The 16,213-nt window shown below is 39.8% G+C and overlaps 1 long non-coding RNA gene across 2 annotated transcripts in view; it reads right to left on the bottom strand.

The window, feature by feature from the left end:
- Nucleotides 1–4,577: 4,577 nt before the first annotated feature.
- LOC121025672 (uncharacterized) overlaps nt 4,578–16,213 on the bottom strand; it is a 77,750-nt gene continuing 66,114 nt past the window's right edge. For both annotated transcript variants that reach the window (XR_005788124.1, XR_005788123.1), the window contains exon 3: nt 4,578–4,767. This is a non-coding gene — a long non-coding RNA (uncharacterized LOC121025672). The remainder of the gene's footprint in view (nt 4,768–16,213) is intronic.

Genomic DNA, 16,213 nt, shown 5'->3' with positions numbered 1-16,213 from the left:
AGTCATCTGCCTCTCTCTTTCAAGCTATTTGCTTGAGGATAAAAAGGTACAATGCTGGCAGCTAAGATAATGTTCCTCTCTATGATATTCCTTAATTACTCACTTAAATGAAGAGTCATTGTTTCATTCCCTCGTTAAAAGACATATCTTATGAGCAGATAATTCACATGGATGAATTAAGAAGAACAAACTCATTAGACAGATTAGACAGTTTGAGACTGAATCCAACAAGGTATGGGTAGTTAATTATATAATTTGAAGTTTTGGGCAAAATGGGCCCAAGGGTCTTTCAACATCAAAGCCTCCAGTGGAGAGGGATGCAATGTAACTCAGGCCCTTCAGCAAAACACTCCTGTAAGACAACTCTACACAATATTGGTGATCAGTGTATCTTTTATGAATTGAATCAAATTAAAAGGCTAAAATGAAGAGCTAGAAGACACTTTAGAATTGTCAAGCATGTTTCCCCTGTAATGCTCTAAAAATGAGCACCCGGCTCTCCAGGTTGGAATATGGACTTGACTTTAGCCATGCTTCTTCTAAGCCTCAATTTCCTCACCTGAAAAATAGAGTAATCATATATCTGCCTCTTCGGGTTGTTGAGGAGATCAATGGAAGGCAGAGCACCTCCCCCCAGCTGCCCATCTTCTCTGCAGAACTTCCCTGGATGGATAGCAGCCATCTCTTCCTTGAAGTCACCCCACCCCACCACCCACGGCCAATGACCAGCTGCTATGGGGTGCAAAAGAGACCCCCTTCCCCTCAAGGCAGGGATAACTCCAATGTATGCCTTGCATTTCAGAGCCTCTCTTTAAGAAAATGAGACCACTTCCTTGCTGAGCTTTCCTTTCCTTTCTTGTTTTCCTCCCTCCTCACAGGTTATTCCTGAAGAATGCTCCTGCAACGCGTCCCATCCACCTGACTTCCTGCCTCAGGCTCTGCTTCTAAGGAACCCAAGCTCAGAGAGGAGGTGAAGAGCTTCAAAGTTAAGTGTATAAAGAGTCGATCATTTTCACTGTTATTACTTAATCACTCAAATTTAGGGCAAGCAGAAATACAAGGACCTCTGACACACTCTAATCTGACCCAAAGGCATACATAGCAAAGTGGCGATATAAATTCTGAAAAGAAAAATTATTTGAGTGAGACTACTCACAAAGTAACACTGAGGAGATAAACCAGGAGGCAGAAGCAACTAGACTAGCTCCGCTTAGATTTTTTTTTTTTTTAAGAATAGAGACCCTGTGGTATAAGGCCTAAAATTAATATTATGTGTTGCCTTGACATCTGGTAAAATCAGGAAGGCCTCCATGGCCGACATACAAGTTCCTCTCCCCACTCTGCTGTGGAGGGTAATGTCCTCTAGCCAAACGATTCTCCTGAAGAGGGACTGAGCACGGCTCCTGCTTATCCCTGAGTAGTGGGTTGCAGTTCCCTGCCAGCCTTCAGAGCTATCCAGACAAGCCGATCACATCCTCCCACAGGATCCAGGGGTCACCTCACCCTCTTGATACCACCAAGCTTGCCTCTCACAGCCCCTGGGTGTTCACTCCGTTCCTGAATGCAATCCCCATGTAGCCTTATGTATGGCATGTGGTATTCTCCTCCCCCCAGACTGTGAGTACATAAGACCAATAAACTGTCGTCCATCTCATCTATCCAGTGGGGGGTGCTGTGTGTTCAGCCATCCCTAGAACTGTAGGGTGGAAATTCCTCCATCACCAGTGGGGCAATTAAAACAGACCCTTATTACTAGGGCTTATAAGAATTCCTATACTTTTGGGGGCGCCTGGGTGACTCAATCAGTTAAGCGTTGGACTCTTGATTCCGGCTCAGGTCATGACCTCACGGTTCGTGAATTTGAGCCCCGCATCAGGCTCTTTGCTGACAGTGCAGTCAGCTTGGGATTCCCTCTCTCTTTACCCTACCCCTGCTTGCTCTCTCTCCCTCTCTCTCAAAATAAATAAACTAAAAAAAAAATTCTTATAGTTTTTAAACTTCTCCATTGTTTTGTTAAACAAATGTAAAATTTTATATTTTCATATATGGAATTGAAAAATGTGTGTGTGTGTGTGTGTGTGTGTGTGTGTGTGTCCAAGAAAAGAAGATTACAGTAGGAGAAGTTGGAAGACCGTCTTTGTCTGCAGCAAACACCGCTAAGAGCTGTATATGTGTATGAGAGGTAAAGGTGGGTAAGGCAGGGCTCAGATCAGGCCAGAGGGAGAAAGGAAGAAATGAACAAGTTGTTGCTGAGACAAAGTTGTGGTCCAGGTAGAAGCATCACTGCTTCTTGTTACACCAGGGTGCTTCTTATTGGAACACAAACCAAAAAATCAGTGGGAAGAGACCAGTGCTCAAAGGTGAAGGAAGTAAAGGCACTTGGGAAGAAAAGAAAAATCATTGAGGAGCTGGTGAAATACCCATTATTTGTCAAGAAATTCTGACACTGATTCTCATTAATGCAGAATCTGAGGGGTGAGATACGGTTTCTCTCACCACTTTTAGCTAAAGTCATCAAAAATTTTGGCTGCCTCTTAATCATGCAATATCTCAACCTTGGTACCCAGCTTGGTTATGAGATCGCCAGGGAGAAGTTGAAGGAGGTTCCCAGTTTTAAAGCCTTATAGGAGAAAGCTTTCTGATAATCCCAAAAGCAAATCCCTCCTGGACTTCTAATTCAGTTCAACTCATGAGTTATGCACTGAGTGCCTATAATATATAATACCTAATGTACAGTGTACATGTGTGCACCTATGATATATGAGAGAATCTGCCTTTTTAACAAGTCCACAGGTGATTGTTATGTGTGAGAGGTAATACTTGAAAAGACACAAAGGAGAAAAAGATACAGGTGAAGCCCTGACATTAAAACACAAGAGCATTCTTTAAAAAAAAAAAAAAGGTTAGAGGCAGGGGGTAGTTCTTAAAAAAAAGAAATAAGTAAAATACAAGATCACGTAGACTCAGTCACAGTATTAATGGACCAACAGGAAGAGCAGAAGCAGTCAAAAAGGGGATGAAGGTACGTGTTCAGCCTCCTGAAAGGTAGGGAGGTTAACCTGGGCTTCGAGAATGAGTAGGATTTAAAGAGACATAGAAAGCATCCCATGCATCCACAGAGTGATGGAAATGGGCACGCAATTCAGCAAATATTCACTAATTACTAAAAAAAAGACAAACATCACATCAAGTACAATGACTGCCATTTTAATTTGGTTGACTCCCTATATGAGGGAGACATTTTTGGTTACACGTGACAAAAAATCCAATTTAAACTCACTCAAATCATAAAAACTACAACTAAGTAGTTGCACATTATTGCTTAATTCAGGTGAGACTTGACCCCATGGCTCATGAAGTGCCACCAAGGGCCTGGTTTCTCACTAGTCTCTTCTCAGCCTTCCATGGCATTGGCACCATCCTCAGGCCTTGTATGCTGAGGCCTTGGCCTGCCCCCCATTGTAGCAAAAGGGCAGCTCAAGTCTGAACCTCGTATCTTCACCAACTCACTAGGATGACAGATGTTCTCTTTCGCTAGCCTCTGCCTATCTTTCAGCCCCACCCTGAACCAGGTTCTCACTTGGTCTCTGCAATCTACTTCCATTGGTCTACTTCAAGCTCATCAAATATGCTACCTTACTTCTATCAGAGCACATGGATCTCCATGGTGTATTCTTCCTCCTCTTTGCCTGGTTAAGGCACACTCAGACTTCAGCTCCCAGCTTAAATTTCAGGGCCTAAAGTCAGACTTCCTTGCCATCCTCACCTACCATAAAAGGTCAGCCCCTGTTATATGCTCTCAATACACAGTGTAGTTCTCTTTTGTGGCAATATATTATTATAACCATTTGAATAGTGTTTGTTTCTTTCACGAGAACAGAAACCATGTCTGATTTTGTTCACCATTGTATCCTCAGCATCAAGCATGTGTCTGGACAGTGGGAACTCAATAAATATTAGTTGGATGGATAGGTGGATGGATGGATGGACAAACTTGGCTTCTAAACCCGGCCATGTAACTAATTAGCTGCATAACCTTCAGCTTTTTTGAGATTCGGTTCTCTCAAGTGTGAAATGAAAAGGTTGGACTAGTTGACCTTTAAGATCTTTTCTGAATTTAAAGCACTGCATTCATAAAGTGTTACTGGCAAGAGAATTTCTTTAACTGCTGGTATCATGAAACCAAACTAAAAAGTGATGCTTTTGGTTACTCTGCTATCCTTTCACGAATGTTATTTTTAATCTAATTCTGACTTTGTGTGGTCTCGTGTGGTAGTCAGCAATCTGGAGAAATTCGTATCCTGCAACTGTTATCAAGCAGCTGGAATTGCCAAATAGCTAACACAAGTTAGAAAAAGATATGCTGACAGTCTAGGCAAATGTTAAATGAAATGTTACTGAGAGCATTTTACACATGTTCCTTTCCCCACCCCACCCCAAAATTGGCAGTATTCAAAGTAAAGGTTGATTTGGTTTAATGCACTGTTAAAAATAAAATTTCCATCTTTGAGTGATGGTTCATATGGAACATTGTGATATTGAACTAGTTTTATTTTTAATGTATAAAATAGCCTTAGTGTATTCAAATTCATAGAAATTTGATTAGATCCTAAATATATTTTCATTCAGGGTCCAATTCATAGCCATCTATTTGTGCATTTAAAAAGAAAATACAATTCATCTTTTCACTTGACATGCCTATGAAGCGCAAGATAAAATTTCTTACCTGCTCCCCCATTCAACATCTGGATCTGAACGATAATCTGCCTATAAATAAGAAATGAGAATTTTGATCAGGCAGCTTTGCAATCTGTTCAAAGCAGTCTGGGAATACTTGATTGCATAACAAATCTCCAAGTAAATTAAGTGGTGTTAAGACAGTTTAACTACCATAAAATATTTTATTATATTCTATATCCCTTAAAAATTTATACTTTCTAATGAAGTGATGCAGCCAGAGTACTGATAAAGAGAAAGCACTATATGGAAATGTCCCTGTAAAAAGAAACTCCCCTTTCTGAGGAAACCAAGGCCCCATTGTTCCTTATACTTCCTCTTCTAAGTGACGGGGGTAGGAACTGGCCAATTGTTCCTCAAACCCATTTCCATTTCTTCCTTGGCTCCCCTGTAGACTACATTTCCCAGCCTCCCATGTGACAGATTCTTGACCAATGGAATATAGGCAGGAAGTTGTACACCCCATTTCCAGGCCTGGCCTCAAAAATGCTCCCATGTAATCCTCTACCCTCCTTCCTCCCACATGTTGAAGGTAGCAGACAGAGGTAGGTCTGCCTGGTTTCCTGAACACTGTGTGAGGCAGAGTCTCTCTCCACTTTTTCGTATTTTCAACCAAATTAGAGGTAGCAAAAGAGGGACAACATTATTTCATCCTTCATTCTTCATATCTCAAGCTTCAGAGCACAGCACACAACCAAACCTAGAGTGGTTGTTTTTTTTTTTTTAATTTGACATGAGTTTATCCGTCTTATCTGTATACCATTTTGTTTTAATAGATTTTAGCCACTATGAAAACATAAAGGGTCAGGACCAGAGCAAACTAGTCTCAGTGATGGGTCTTGTTATCAATTTTGTTTTTTATCAGTTTTCATCAGTTGATCACATAGTGCTCCCCCCTTGAACAGAGGCTCCTTAACCACGTTAGGATCTACATTCGGCTGCTAGTTATGGAGACCTGAGACACAAATGGTTCAACTAAGACAGACATTGATCCACTCCATCCCCACCATGTAAAAGAAGTCTGTAGCTAAGCAATAGAGCTCCATGGCATCATCCTAGACCCAGTCACCTACTATATTTCTAGTCCTTCATTCTTTTTTTTTTTAAGTTTATTTATTTTGAGAGAGAGAGAGAGAGTACATACAAGCAGGGGAGGGGCAGAGAGAGAGGGAGAGAGAAAATCCCAAACAGGCTCTGCACTGTCAGCGCAGAGCCCAAAGTGGGGCTTGATCCCACTAACCGCGAGATCACGACCTGAGCCAAAATCAAGAGTCAGACGCTTAACCAACTGAGCCACCCAGGCACCCCTCTATTCCTTCATTCTTAGAGTGTGACTACCATCCCCTCAAGGTCACCTCATTGTTCCACAATGGGCGCTGGGAATCCAGTCATCATGCCTGCGTTCCAGTCCGGATGAAGGGAAAGGAGTGAAAAGTATAAAGCATGTATGCTAGCTATGTACCCTTTTCTTAAAAAACAAAAGGGGGGGGAGCTAAACAACAACAACAAAACCATACTTTTTCTGGGAAGTCCCACTGCGTGCAGACAATTTCAGCATACAGCTCTTTGGCAACACCTTGCCCCAACTGTTTTAATAGAAGAAGGGGATAAATCCTTCCTCTAGAAGCAGGTATTCTTTGTTACAGCCATTTCTCAGGTTTGGTTCTGAAAAGAAAGTTTTAATTAAAAAAGACTGATGAGATTTTTTCCTGTGCTACCAGATGAAGAATGCATTATATTTATGAGAGCTATCGATCCAATTCAATTGCCTTCCATGAATTTGCACATATTGTTTATTGATTGTCTATATAACCTATTCATTTTGTACTTTCTTTCCTCTCTGGGCAAAAGTAAATTATTATTTTTTTCATTGTATTACAGGCCTTCTAGGTTATCTGCCTAACCCACCAACTCCCCTCTCTGAGAACTGCTCTCCCAGACAAGAGTGGTCCCTGAGTCATATGTATAACTACCTAACCTACCCCTTGGCCCTTGAATATTGCGTCAGGGATGAAAACTTACCCAAGCTAAGCAGACCTGTTTCTCTCTTCTGAGACTTTGGATCTGTGATTAAAATCACAAGTCAGTCTCCACTAGTCATTTAAACAAAGGATATATAAGTTCAGAAACAATGGGGCAGATATCTTCTGCCACGTTTATGCCAAGAGAAGTACTTTGCAAATAGAGGAGAGGGAAGCAGAGATGGTGCAGCCTTTGTTTTGCAGATCAATGTTTTCTGTGGATATTTCCCCCAAACATTACATCCAAGTAGATGAAAGGGAAGGACTATAAAGAGCTGGTGTAGCTCATGTCAAGGGCTTACCTTTACTACTATGACCTAACCAATATGATCCCAAACCTTTCCATCTGTGATCTTCCCATGTGGTACACCGGAACCAGCATGAAATTTGCTGGCTTTTTTATGTGTTCCCCGATCCCCATCCCTAGTGTATAGTTCATTGAGTAGGTATCTGTTACTTCCTGCCAGGAGAGTCATCTTGCCTGCCATATGTCATCACAGGTTATTAAGGGAAAAAGATAGTGAAAAGGGGTTGGTCTATTGGTTTGGCTTGTTGGATTCAATTTGAGAAACTGAGTTCAACTGAGGTTCTACACTGTGCTAGGTCTTGGGACTGCACATATGATTAAGACATGGACCCTGTCCAGGAATTTATAATTTGCTATCGTAAATGACTCTCAACCAACTCCAGTATTGTATATGCACATCAAGTCATATCTAGCAAGAAGGAGTTCAGATCTCTTAGTTGGAAGATGACTTAGTAGCCTAGAGGCAGAAAGGGGAGATGATTCCATTGATTTTTTAGAAGAAGGAAACCCTTTCAAAGTTTTTTTTTTCCTCTCTGACCTGATTTTTACCTACTCCCCTGTTTTTCTACACTCTGTATAGATAACTCCATGGAGGAGGGCATCAAAAAGAATGCCAAAGCAAAGTAAACAAAAAAATATCTATACATAACTATTTTTAGGTAGTTTTCAAGTCAAAAAGCTCAGAATTATGCCAGGTTATTAAAGTCTATAAAACTTTTAATGCAGGCAGAAGAAAAGAGCAATATTTTTTCTTAGTCTTCCCTTTTCACTCTGATCTGTTTTGACCTTAAAAAAAAAAAATTAAGTTCCCTGCCTTCTGGAACTTTTTACCAGCAGGAGGTGAGAAATCACATAAATTGCTGGAAACAAATGGTAACAGTCAGTCATTTCTTTTATAATGGACCATTAGGTTGGTGTATTTGCATGTATCATTAAGATTTATTGCAAATTCTCTAATGGAATGACAATGCTAGAGATATAGTCTGTCTAATACAATTAGAATGTAGGCTTCTGGGGTAAAATTGCTACACATTTTCCTTGGAGGACAAAAAATGTGTATCTTCTGCCATGAAAATACCAGTGAGAATAAAGAAGCTATTCTGAATGCTTTTGTCCATTTTTACCATTTTTTATTGTAACAAAATTCTTATGAATTTCACATTAGCTGGTGAATCTTCTGAAAAAAATTTTTAATGCAGAACACAGGATAATCAAGATCAGGAGGATTATCTTTTATTTGTTGATGGAGAAGTCAAATGCTTTATGGGTACAATTATCAGGAAGGCCAATGTTATGTCCCCACAAAAAACTGTAGGAGCACTCACCTGAGCGATGCTTCCTTGGGGCAGATGAGAGATGGAACTAGATACAAACTCTCAGAGGGGTCAGAACAAAAAGCCAGGCCTTATTCAGATATGCACATAGGTCCATCCCAACCTAGAGGTTGGTTTTCAAGAGTTTCTGGTACCAGATCTAATTTGCATACCTCCTTTTCTCATCAGTACTTGGAACTATTGGTCAAACAGCCCCTTGCTTCATGGAAGGCGTCCCTGGTGAATACTGCTCCCTTCTACTCCTTGAAATGACAGAACTTTCCCATCATCCCTTGCACTGTTGCCACAGCTCCCTTAGCACCTCACTCCAGGGAAACCATAAAGCCATATGAAAGTCAAATCCAATGTAATTCCACATCTGGAAGAGTTTGGGGGAATGTCTTCCCAAGCCTGTAGTTTTACACTGATTTTTTAAAAGTGAATCTAAGCATTTTGGAGACTTTATTTTTTAGTCACAACATTAATTTAACATATTAAATATTATGCTTATATTCTATAGAAAGGTAGGAATAGTAAAAAGAGTGGAGAGAACTGGATTCAAAAACCAGGGACTTTAACATGTATTTTTTAAACAAATGAATAATTTAAATCTGTCTTTTGGCATCAGAAGAACACTATAGAATATTTTACAGAGGCAAATTTTGGTTATTTGAAATTGAGTGATATGGTAGGTTTTAGCTATGGGTCATTATAAGTGGAGTAGGGCTAACTCAGGGGATGCCAGAACCCCAAAGGAAAGAAAATATTAAATAAAAATATCTGGTTTATTATACATTCAGAAGCTCTGAAAATTTCTTTCTAAGTATACTTGAAATGTCTATGGTGTACTTTATTACAAATGAGGAAATAGAGTGTGAAATTAAGTGAATTACTGAGTGGTCAATCAATTTAAGTATATAAAGTGGAATATTCACTGAAGTGGTTACATAGTGTTACTGTAGGGAGAGCCATCATGGAATGCACATACGTACTTTGAAAACAATCCTGAAGTGTGTAAAACCCTGTTGATCAATGCTTTCTCCAGATACTCTCCCAAATGTTTCATCCAAGTAAGTGACCTACAAGGACCACTGACAGCTGGTGGATCTGGTATCAGTTGCTTTCAAAACTACTGTTTTATTATTATGACCTAACCAATACAATCTCAAACCTTTCTCTCTCTGGTCCTTTCACATGGCACATTGAAATCAGCATGCAATTTGGTAAATTTTTTTATCTCCCTCATCCCCACCCCCATTCCTATGTCCAGTACATATTCTCAAGTATTTGTTTACTTATTCATTTATGCATTAATTTATCAATCTGTAAGCAACCAGAGGGCAGAGACTGTATGTAGTTCATCTCAGTATCCTTAGTGCCTGAGACATAATGGGTATCTAGCAAATGTTTGATGACAGCCTAATTATGAATCTCAGTCATTTATTAGCGTTGTGGTCTTGGGCAATAAATGGAGATCTCTGAGGCTCAAGTCTTCTCATCTATAAAGTGGGGATTAACAATAATACCTGCTTACATCATAGAGTTATTTTTAGAACCAAATAACACTGTCAGAATATTTGGTTTTTCTTATATCGTCATCATCATTATTACCATTATTATTCTCATCATGAATTTTCAACTATTACCCAAGAAGAGTGATTAAGTCAGGCCTCTCAAATGTATATGGCTGAATTTAAACTTGAAAGACAAAGCCTGACTCACGAGAAGAGGATAATAATGGGCAATATGTTTACCCTGGAAAATTCGTGTTAGCGGCAAGAGCCCTGTTTGTTAAAATTCAGATATGGATACACAATGAGTATGGCTCAGAAATAATTGCAGCGTATCCATGGTTACAAAAATCTTGTCAACACCCATTGTTCTATTTATACCTTGGGAGACATGTCACCACATTTCTATAAATAGAGTAGAAATTAATTCATTTCAACACTGATCATGTGCAAGCCTGTAATCTTCTGAGGAATAAAGGAACTGGACTTGAGTGTAATGGAGGAATATGTAATTTCAAGGGTGTAATGGGCCAGATGTCTGAGAAAGAGTCAACACAGCAAAGAAGCAAGAAGTTTATAAAGGCAAATGAGGCTTCCTAAGATCTTCAGCAAGAGACTACTTAGTGGGGAGTGATCCTGGGAAGCTGAACAACCTTAAGCTATAGTTTCTTCTGACCACTCATTCAGTTTAGATACAAAACAACAAGAGGATTGAAAGATTTCAGATTAAACATGGCAGGGAAAATGATTTTTTAGAAAGGCTATGAGGTCAGAAAGAATGAGAGAGCACAAGACAGCAAATAAGAAGTGGCCATAAAATTTTGAAAGCTGAAAAGCAGGTGGCTAGGTGGTAACTGACTTAGCATAAAGCTAAAACTTAAGTATCCACAAGGATTTAGGGTCAGGTAGCAGTGGCAAGAAAAAACGAATCTGAGTCGCAGAATTCCTGGGATGCTCAGAAATTGGCAGGACCAGGTGCTTCTGAAGGTTTACTGGCAGAAGGCTAAAACATAGTCATAAGTGAGGGCAGGCAGGGGTACTGTACTAAAACCAGAGGAATTAATTCAGAGTTATTATATTCCAAATAGTGATATGCTCCCAATCCCTTCTCCTACTTGGCTCTGAGAATATCAGCAACCACTCACTTACTTCCCAGATAAGATAATAATCCCTGAGAAAGCACTCACAGATACTACCATATGGGGGTCTCCAATGAAACATCCAAGCCCCCTCTTAATCAACCTATGGTAAGGTCCATCAACTGTCAAGCCCTACCAGTATACACAGTTTCCACTACACTAAGCTTTTTATTTTTATTTATTTTTATTTGTTTAATGCTTATTTATTTTTGAGAGAGAGAGAGAGAGAGACAAAGAGACAAAGAGACAGAGCATGAGTGGGGGAGGGGCAGAGAGAGACACACACACACAGAATCCAAAGCAGGCTCCAGGCTCTGAGCTGTCAGTACAGAGCCCAATGCAGGGCTTGAACTCATGAATTGTGAGATCATGACCTGAGTGAGCTGAAGTTGGATGGTTAACTGACCGAGCCACCCAAGTGCCCCAAAACTAAGTTTTGTAGTGTTTCACTCCTAGACTACCAAGAATTTTCACTTAAAGAAAGATTCTAACATGAAAGACAAAGAAGAAAAATGGAAAAAAGGAACCCAGAGAAAACAGAAACAATGCAGAGAGCAGAGGAAAACTAAGCCTCACTATAAATTATATCCTGAAATGATAAAAGAGATTGCATCATCCAAGGAGCAAGAGCAGCATGCTATAGAAAAAAGGAAGCAATAAAGAGTTCTCTAAAATTAAAATATAACAGAAAATAAATCAATAGAGAAGTTATAAAATAAAGCTGAAGAAATTTTATAGAGAATTGAATAGATAGAAAAAGAAAAGAAATGGAAAAGACAAGAAAAAAATAAGAAAATCAGAGGATCAATCTATAAGGTCCAAGACTGTATCATAAGAGTTCTGGAAAGAAAGACATAAAAATGGCAAGGAGAAAACAATAAAAAACAAATAATTAAAAGTTCCAGAACAGAATAAGGAGCCAACCTCCTGCCCCGGCACTTTACTCTTGCTAAGGTATTACTATAAAATTTCAGAATACTGGGTATATGGGGAAGATTCTAAAATCTTCCAGAGAGGGGAGTCTGGGTGGGTCAGTTGGTTAAGCATCCATCCAACTCTTGATTTCAGCTCAGGTCATGATCTCATGGTTCCTGGGATAGACCCTTGTGTCAGGCTCTGTGCTGCTGGCGTGGAGCCTGCTTGGGATTCTCTCTCTCCCACTCTCTGCCACCCCCCCAAAATAAATAAACACTTAAAAAATAAAATAAAATAAAATCTTCCAGAGAAAAAATATAGCTCACAAAGAAAAGCTAAAGAAGCAAACTGGCTAGAAGACAGTGGAACAACGCTATCACAATTCTAAAAAAATAATTTTGACATAGAATTCTACACACAGCCATCTCATCAATCTGTTTTGATGGTGGTTTAAAAATATTTTCAGGCATATAATGTCTCAAAAACATATAGGGCCTCAAAAGCCTCAGGAAACTACTGGGATGTTGTGATATTGTGATTTATATTTATCTCTTATGAGAAATATAGATTTGGTCTTTGTCTCAGTTTACCTTTGGAATTTCCTGTGATGAGAAGGATAAAGGTGTCATTTGTTATGTTAATGAAGTGATTTTTAGAAACCACTGGTTTGCCTGTGGAGCCAATCATGTGATTAAAAAGGTGGAACTTTCAGTCCCACCCACCCCCAATCTCTGGGGAGGGAAGTGGGGCTGGAGATTGGAGTTCAGTCACCAATGGCCAATGATCTCATCAATCATACTTATGTAATAAAGCCTCCACAGAACCCCAAAAGGACGGTTTTGAGAGTTTCCAGCTGGTGAACACATGGAGATGTGGGAAGAGTGACGGGCTCAGAGAGTATAGAAGCTCTGGGCCCCTCTCCCCATACCTTGTCCTATGCATCTCTTCCATCTGGCTGTTCCTGAGTTACATTATTTTATAACAAACCAGCAATCTAGGAAGTAAAATGTTTCTCTGAGTTCGGTGAGCCACTCTAGCAAATTAGTCAAATCCAAGGAGGGGGCAGGTATAACCTCCAATCTATAGTCAGTAGTAGTCAGGTTAGAAGTACAGGTGACAACCTGGACTTTCGACTGGTATCCGGTCTGACTCTGACGTACTGGGTCGGGGCAGCCTTGTAGGACTGAGCCCTTAATCTATGGAATCCGATGCTATCACCAGGTAGATAATGTCAGAATTGAGTTGAATTGTAGGACAACCAGCTGGTTTTGGAGAGTTGCTTGGTGGGGTAGAACCTCTATCCCCCGCGTTGGAATTGACATCAGTATCAGTAGACGTGCCCACCAAACTGAAGGAGTCAACTAAGACAGAAGATAAAGAAAGGATCAAGAAAAGGAATCAAACAGAGGAGAGAGAAGATAATTGTCTTCCACCAGGATGAAGGTGAAGAAAATCCCGGGACCACACAGCTAAGAAGTGGACCCAGAGAACCACTGATTCAGACTGAAGAAAGAGGATGAGGGCTCCAATTATGGTAACACCAAACACAAAATGAAGCTGTAGATTACCACACACGTGTGATGCACTCAAAGGGAATTGATGCTTCTGGCTGAGTGTTTGAGGATGAGTAGGGAAAGATATGCAGAAAACCAGTCCAAGAATTATGCAATCATCAGCTCCCGAGAACACAAAGCTTTTCCAAGAAAAGAAATGTAATGATTATATACTACATAATTCATTTATACATTATAGTTACAAAGTCACATAAGAAACAGTGAGTTCCGATGTTTTTTCAAATTTGGTATAACAGAACTAGAAGGTAGGATGGAGTAAATAGGTGAGTTTTGGAGCTCAGTGTGAGATTGGAAGGGAAGGGGAGGGGAAGAGTTAAATCCTCAGACTCTATACTAATAAATTCACAGATAGTACCAAATTAGAAAAAAATTAGAACTCTCAGTGTTGATTTAAAATAAAGAGATAAATCCCAGAAAAAAAATAGTTAATAGAATCAATAGTGATTGACTCTTAGAAGTGGGTGACAGACAAGGAGAAAGGTGGGGAAAGAGATTATTCATTTTCATTGACAACCTCGTAGAATAGAACCTTATGAATTTGTAGAACTGTGTGATAAAAATTAATTTTTTAAAAAAATATTGCTGTATATCTTCCATTTCCCCCTCAGATCTACCCTTTGCCCTGCTCCTCCCCATTGAGTGTCCTGGGAAGTTGACTCACATGGACCCCACTAACAGTCTTAGTTGAATCAGCTAAACAGTAGAGATTGGAGTGAGAGAGAAGAATTAGACCAGTGCATTAATGTCACAGCTCCCTCTGTAGGCTGGCACCACAGGCCGTCTACATCCCTCCAGCGAAGGTCACAACTCCAGTTGGGTGGTCTACAAGGCTCTCTCTCCACTTGCACTCCAGACCTAATAATGGTAACAGCTCCACTAATCTATATTCAAGTACCACACTTTCCCTTGGGATTTCTCTTTATCTAAACCTTTAAGAACAGTTTCTTTTTTTTTTTTTTTTAAGTTTATTTCTTGAGAGAGTGAGTGCTTGTGTGAGTGCGGGGAAGGGCAGAGAGAGAGGAAGAGAGAGAGAATCCCAAGCAGGCTCTGCAGTTTCAGTGTGGAGCCCGACGTGGGGCTCGAACTCACGAACCTTAAGATCATGACCAGAGCCAAAATCAAGAGTTCGATGCTTAACTGACTGAGCTACCGAGGCGCCCCTAAAAACAACTTCTTCATTAAAATTCTCTTCAAACTACGGAATTTAAATGTGTCATGTTCCTGCCAGGACCATGACTAATCCAGAGCTTAAGGTACATATGCCTCTAGGTTGACTAGAAAGTAATGATAATATTTTCTTAACTAATAACACAAGCACATCTCTCTTCATCACAAATCTCTGGAATCATGAGTTTTTCTCAAGACTTACTGACTTGGAGTAGTTATGAGTTTGCAGCAGATCTGAGATTTCCCATATCCCCCTGCCTCCCATATATGCATAGCCTCCTCCATTATCAACATCCCCACCAGAGTGGTACATTCATTACAACTGATATACTTACACTGACATGTGATAATCACCCCCAAATCCACAGTTGACATTGTGATTCACTCTTGATGTTCATTCTAAATTCATCATTATAGCATCATGCAGAGTATTTTCACTGCCCTAAAAATCCTCCGTGCTTTGCTTATTCATCCCTGCCCCCTGCACACATGACCCCTGGCAACCACTGATCTTTTTATTGTCTCCATAGTTTTGCCTTTTCCAGAATGTCACATTAGTTGAAATTATACAGTATATAGTTTGTGTTGTTTTGAGATCCTTTTTTCTAGTTACATACTTCTAGAAAAAATTGGAAAATCAGGAAATTAATCACTAGTCCTTAATTCCACAAGCCTGAGTCAACAGACACTGAACATTTTGGTGTGAAAAACTATAGCAGAATCATAATTAGGCACCACTTCAAGTACATATTCTTTAGGCAATGTTCAATGTTTATATAAAGGAGATGTATTATAGAGGAATGGCAGAATATAGAAACGCTCAGTAGCCCCAGCCTCTCTTCATGCTCCCAATAATATGACTCCAACCCAAAATTCCACACTTCACTCAGCTCTACTTTGAGTTCACCATCTTTACGTCCAAATGGCTTTGCAAAGTATTCCTTCCAACCATGCACAGTGCTGTGTGAGAGAAGTTTCTCCATCTTGGCAACATTTCCAATGATGTTTAGTGCTCTTTTACCAACCCTGCTTCTTAGCCATTTGTACCCTAGGAAGATGGCCATGCCTTTTTTCCCACTTTGGCACCAAACTAAGCATGGTAAGAGGAGATCACTTCAACATTGGCAGCAGCAGTAAAGCTGAACTAAAACATGATTTGCAATTTTCCAGTTATCCTATAAAAATGTCAGCTTATCTTGTTTTACAGTCACCTCCACCAAAGTTTCTTCGTGAAGTGCTCACAAAGAGATATTAATTTTGATCCATAGCTGGTGTAAGGGGAAAAAAATCAAGTAAGTGTTATAAATAAATACTTTAACTTGGATAAATGGAATGGCCTATAGATGAATGAACTTCACCGACAGAACATACTGTTAGGGAAAAGGAAAAACTTGTGTCATCAGTGAGTCAAACTCTCACTGCTGTTTAACTTTATACTGTTATTGCTAAAAGCACAGGAGCAATGGTGACATCTTGTGTCAGGTTAAAAAGTAACAAGATCTTAATTCTTTGTGGCACCTACTGGGAAT

The sequence above is a fragment of the Herpailurus yagouaroundi genome, unplaced genomic scaffold (assembly GCF_014898765.1).
Source record: "Herpailurus yagouaroundi ecotype Mexico unplaced genomic scaffold, PumYag 67690, whole genome shotgun sequence".
NCBI classification, from domain to species: Eukaryota; Metazoa; Chordata; class Mammalia; order Carnivora; family Felidae; genus Herpailurus; species Herpailurus yagouaroundi.
The sequence above is the reverse complement of the archived record's forward strand: the minus strand, read 5'-3'. Positions and strand labels throughout refer to the sequence as shown.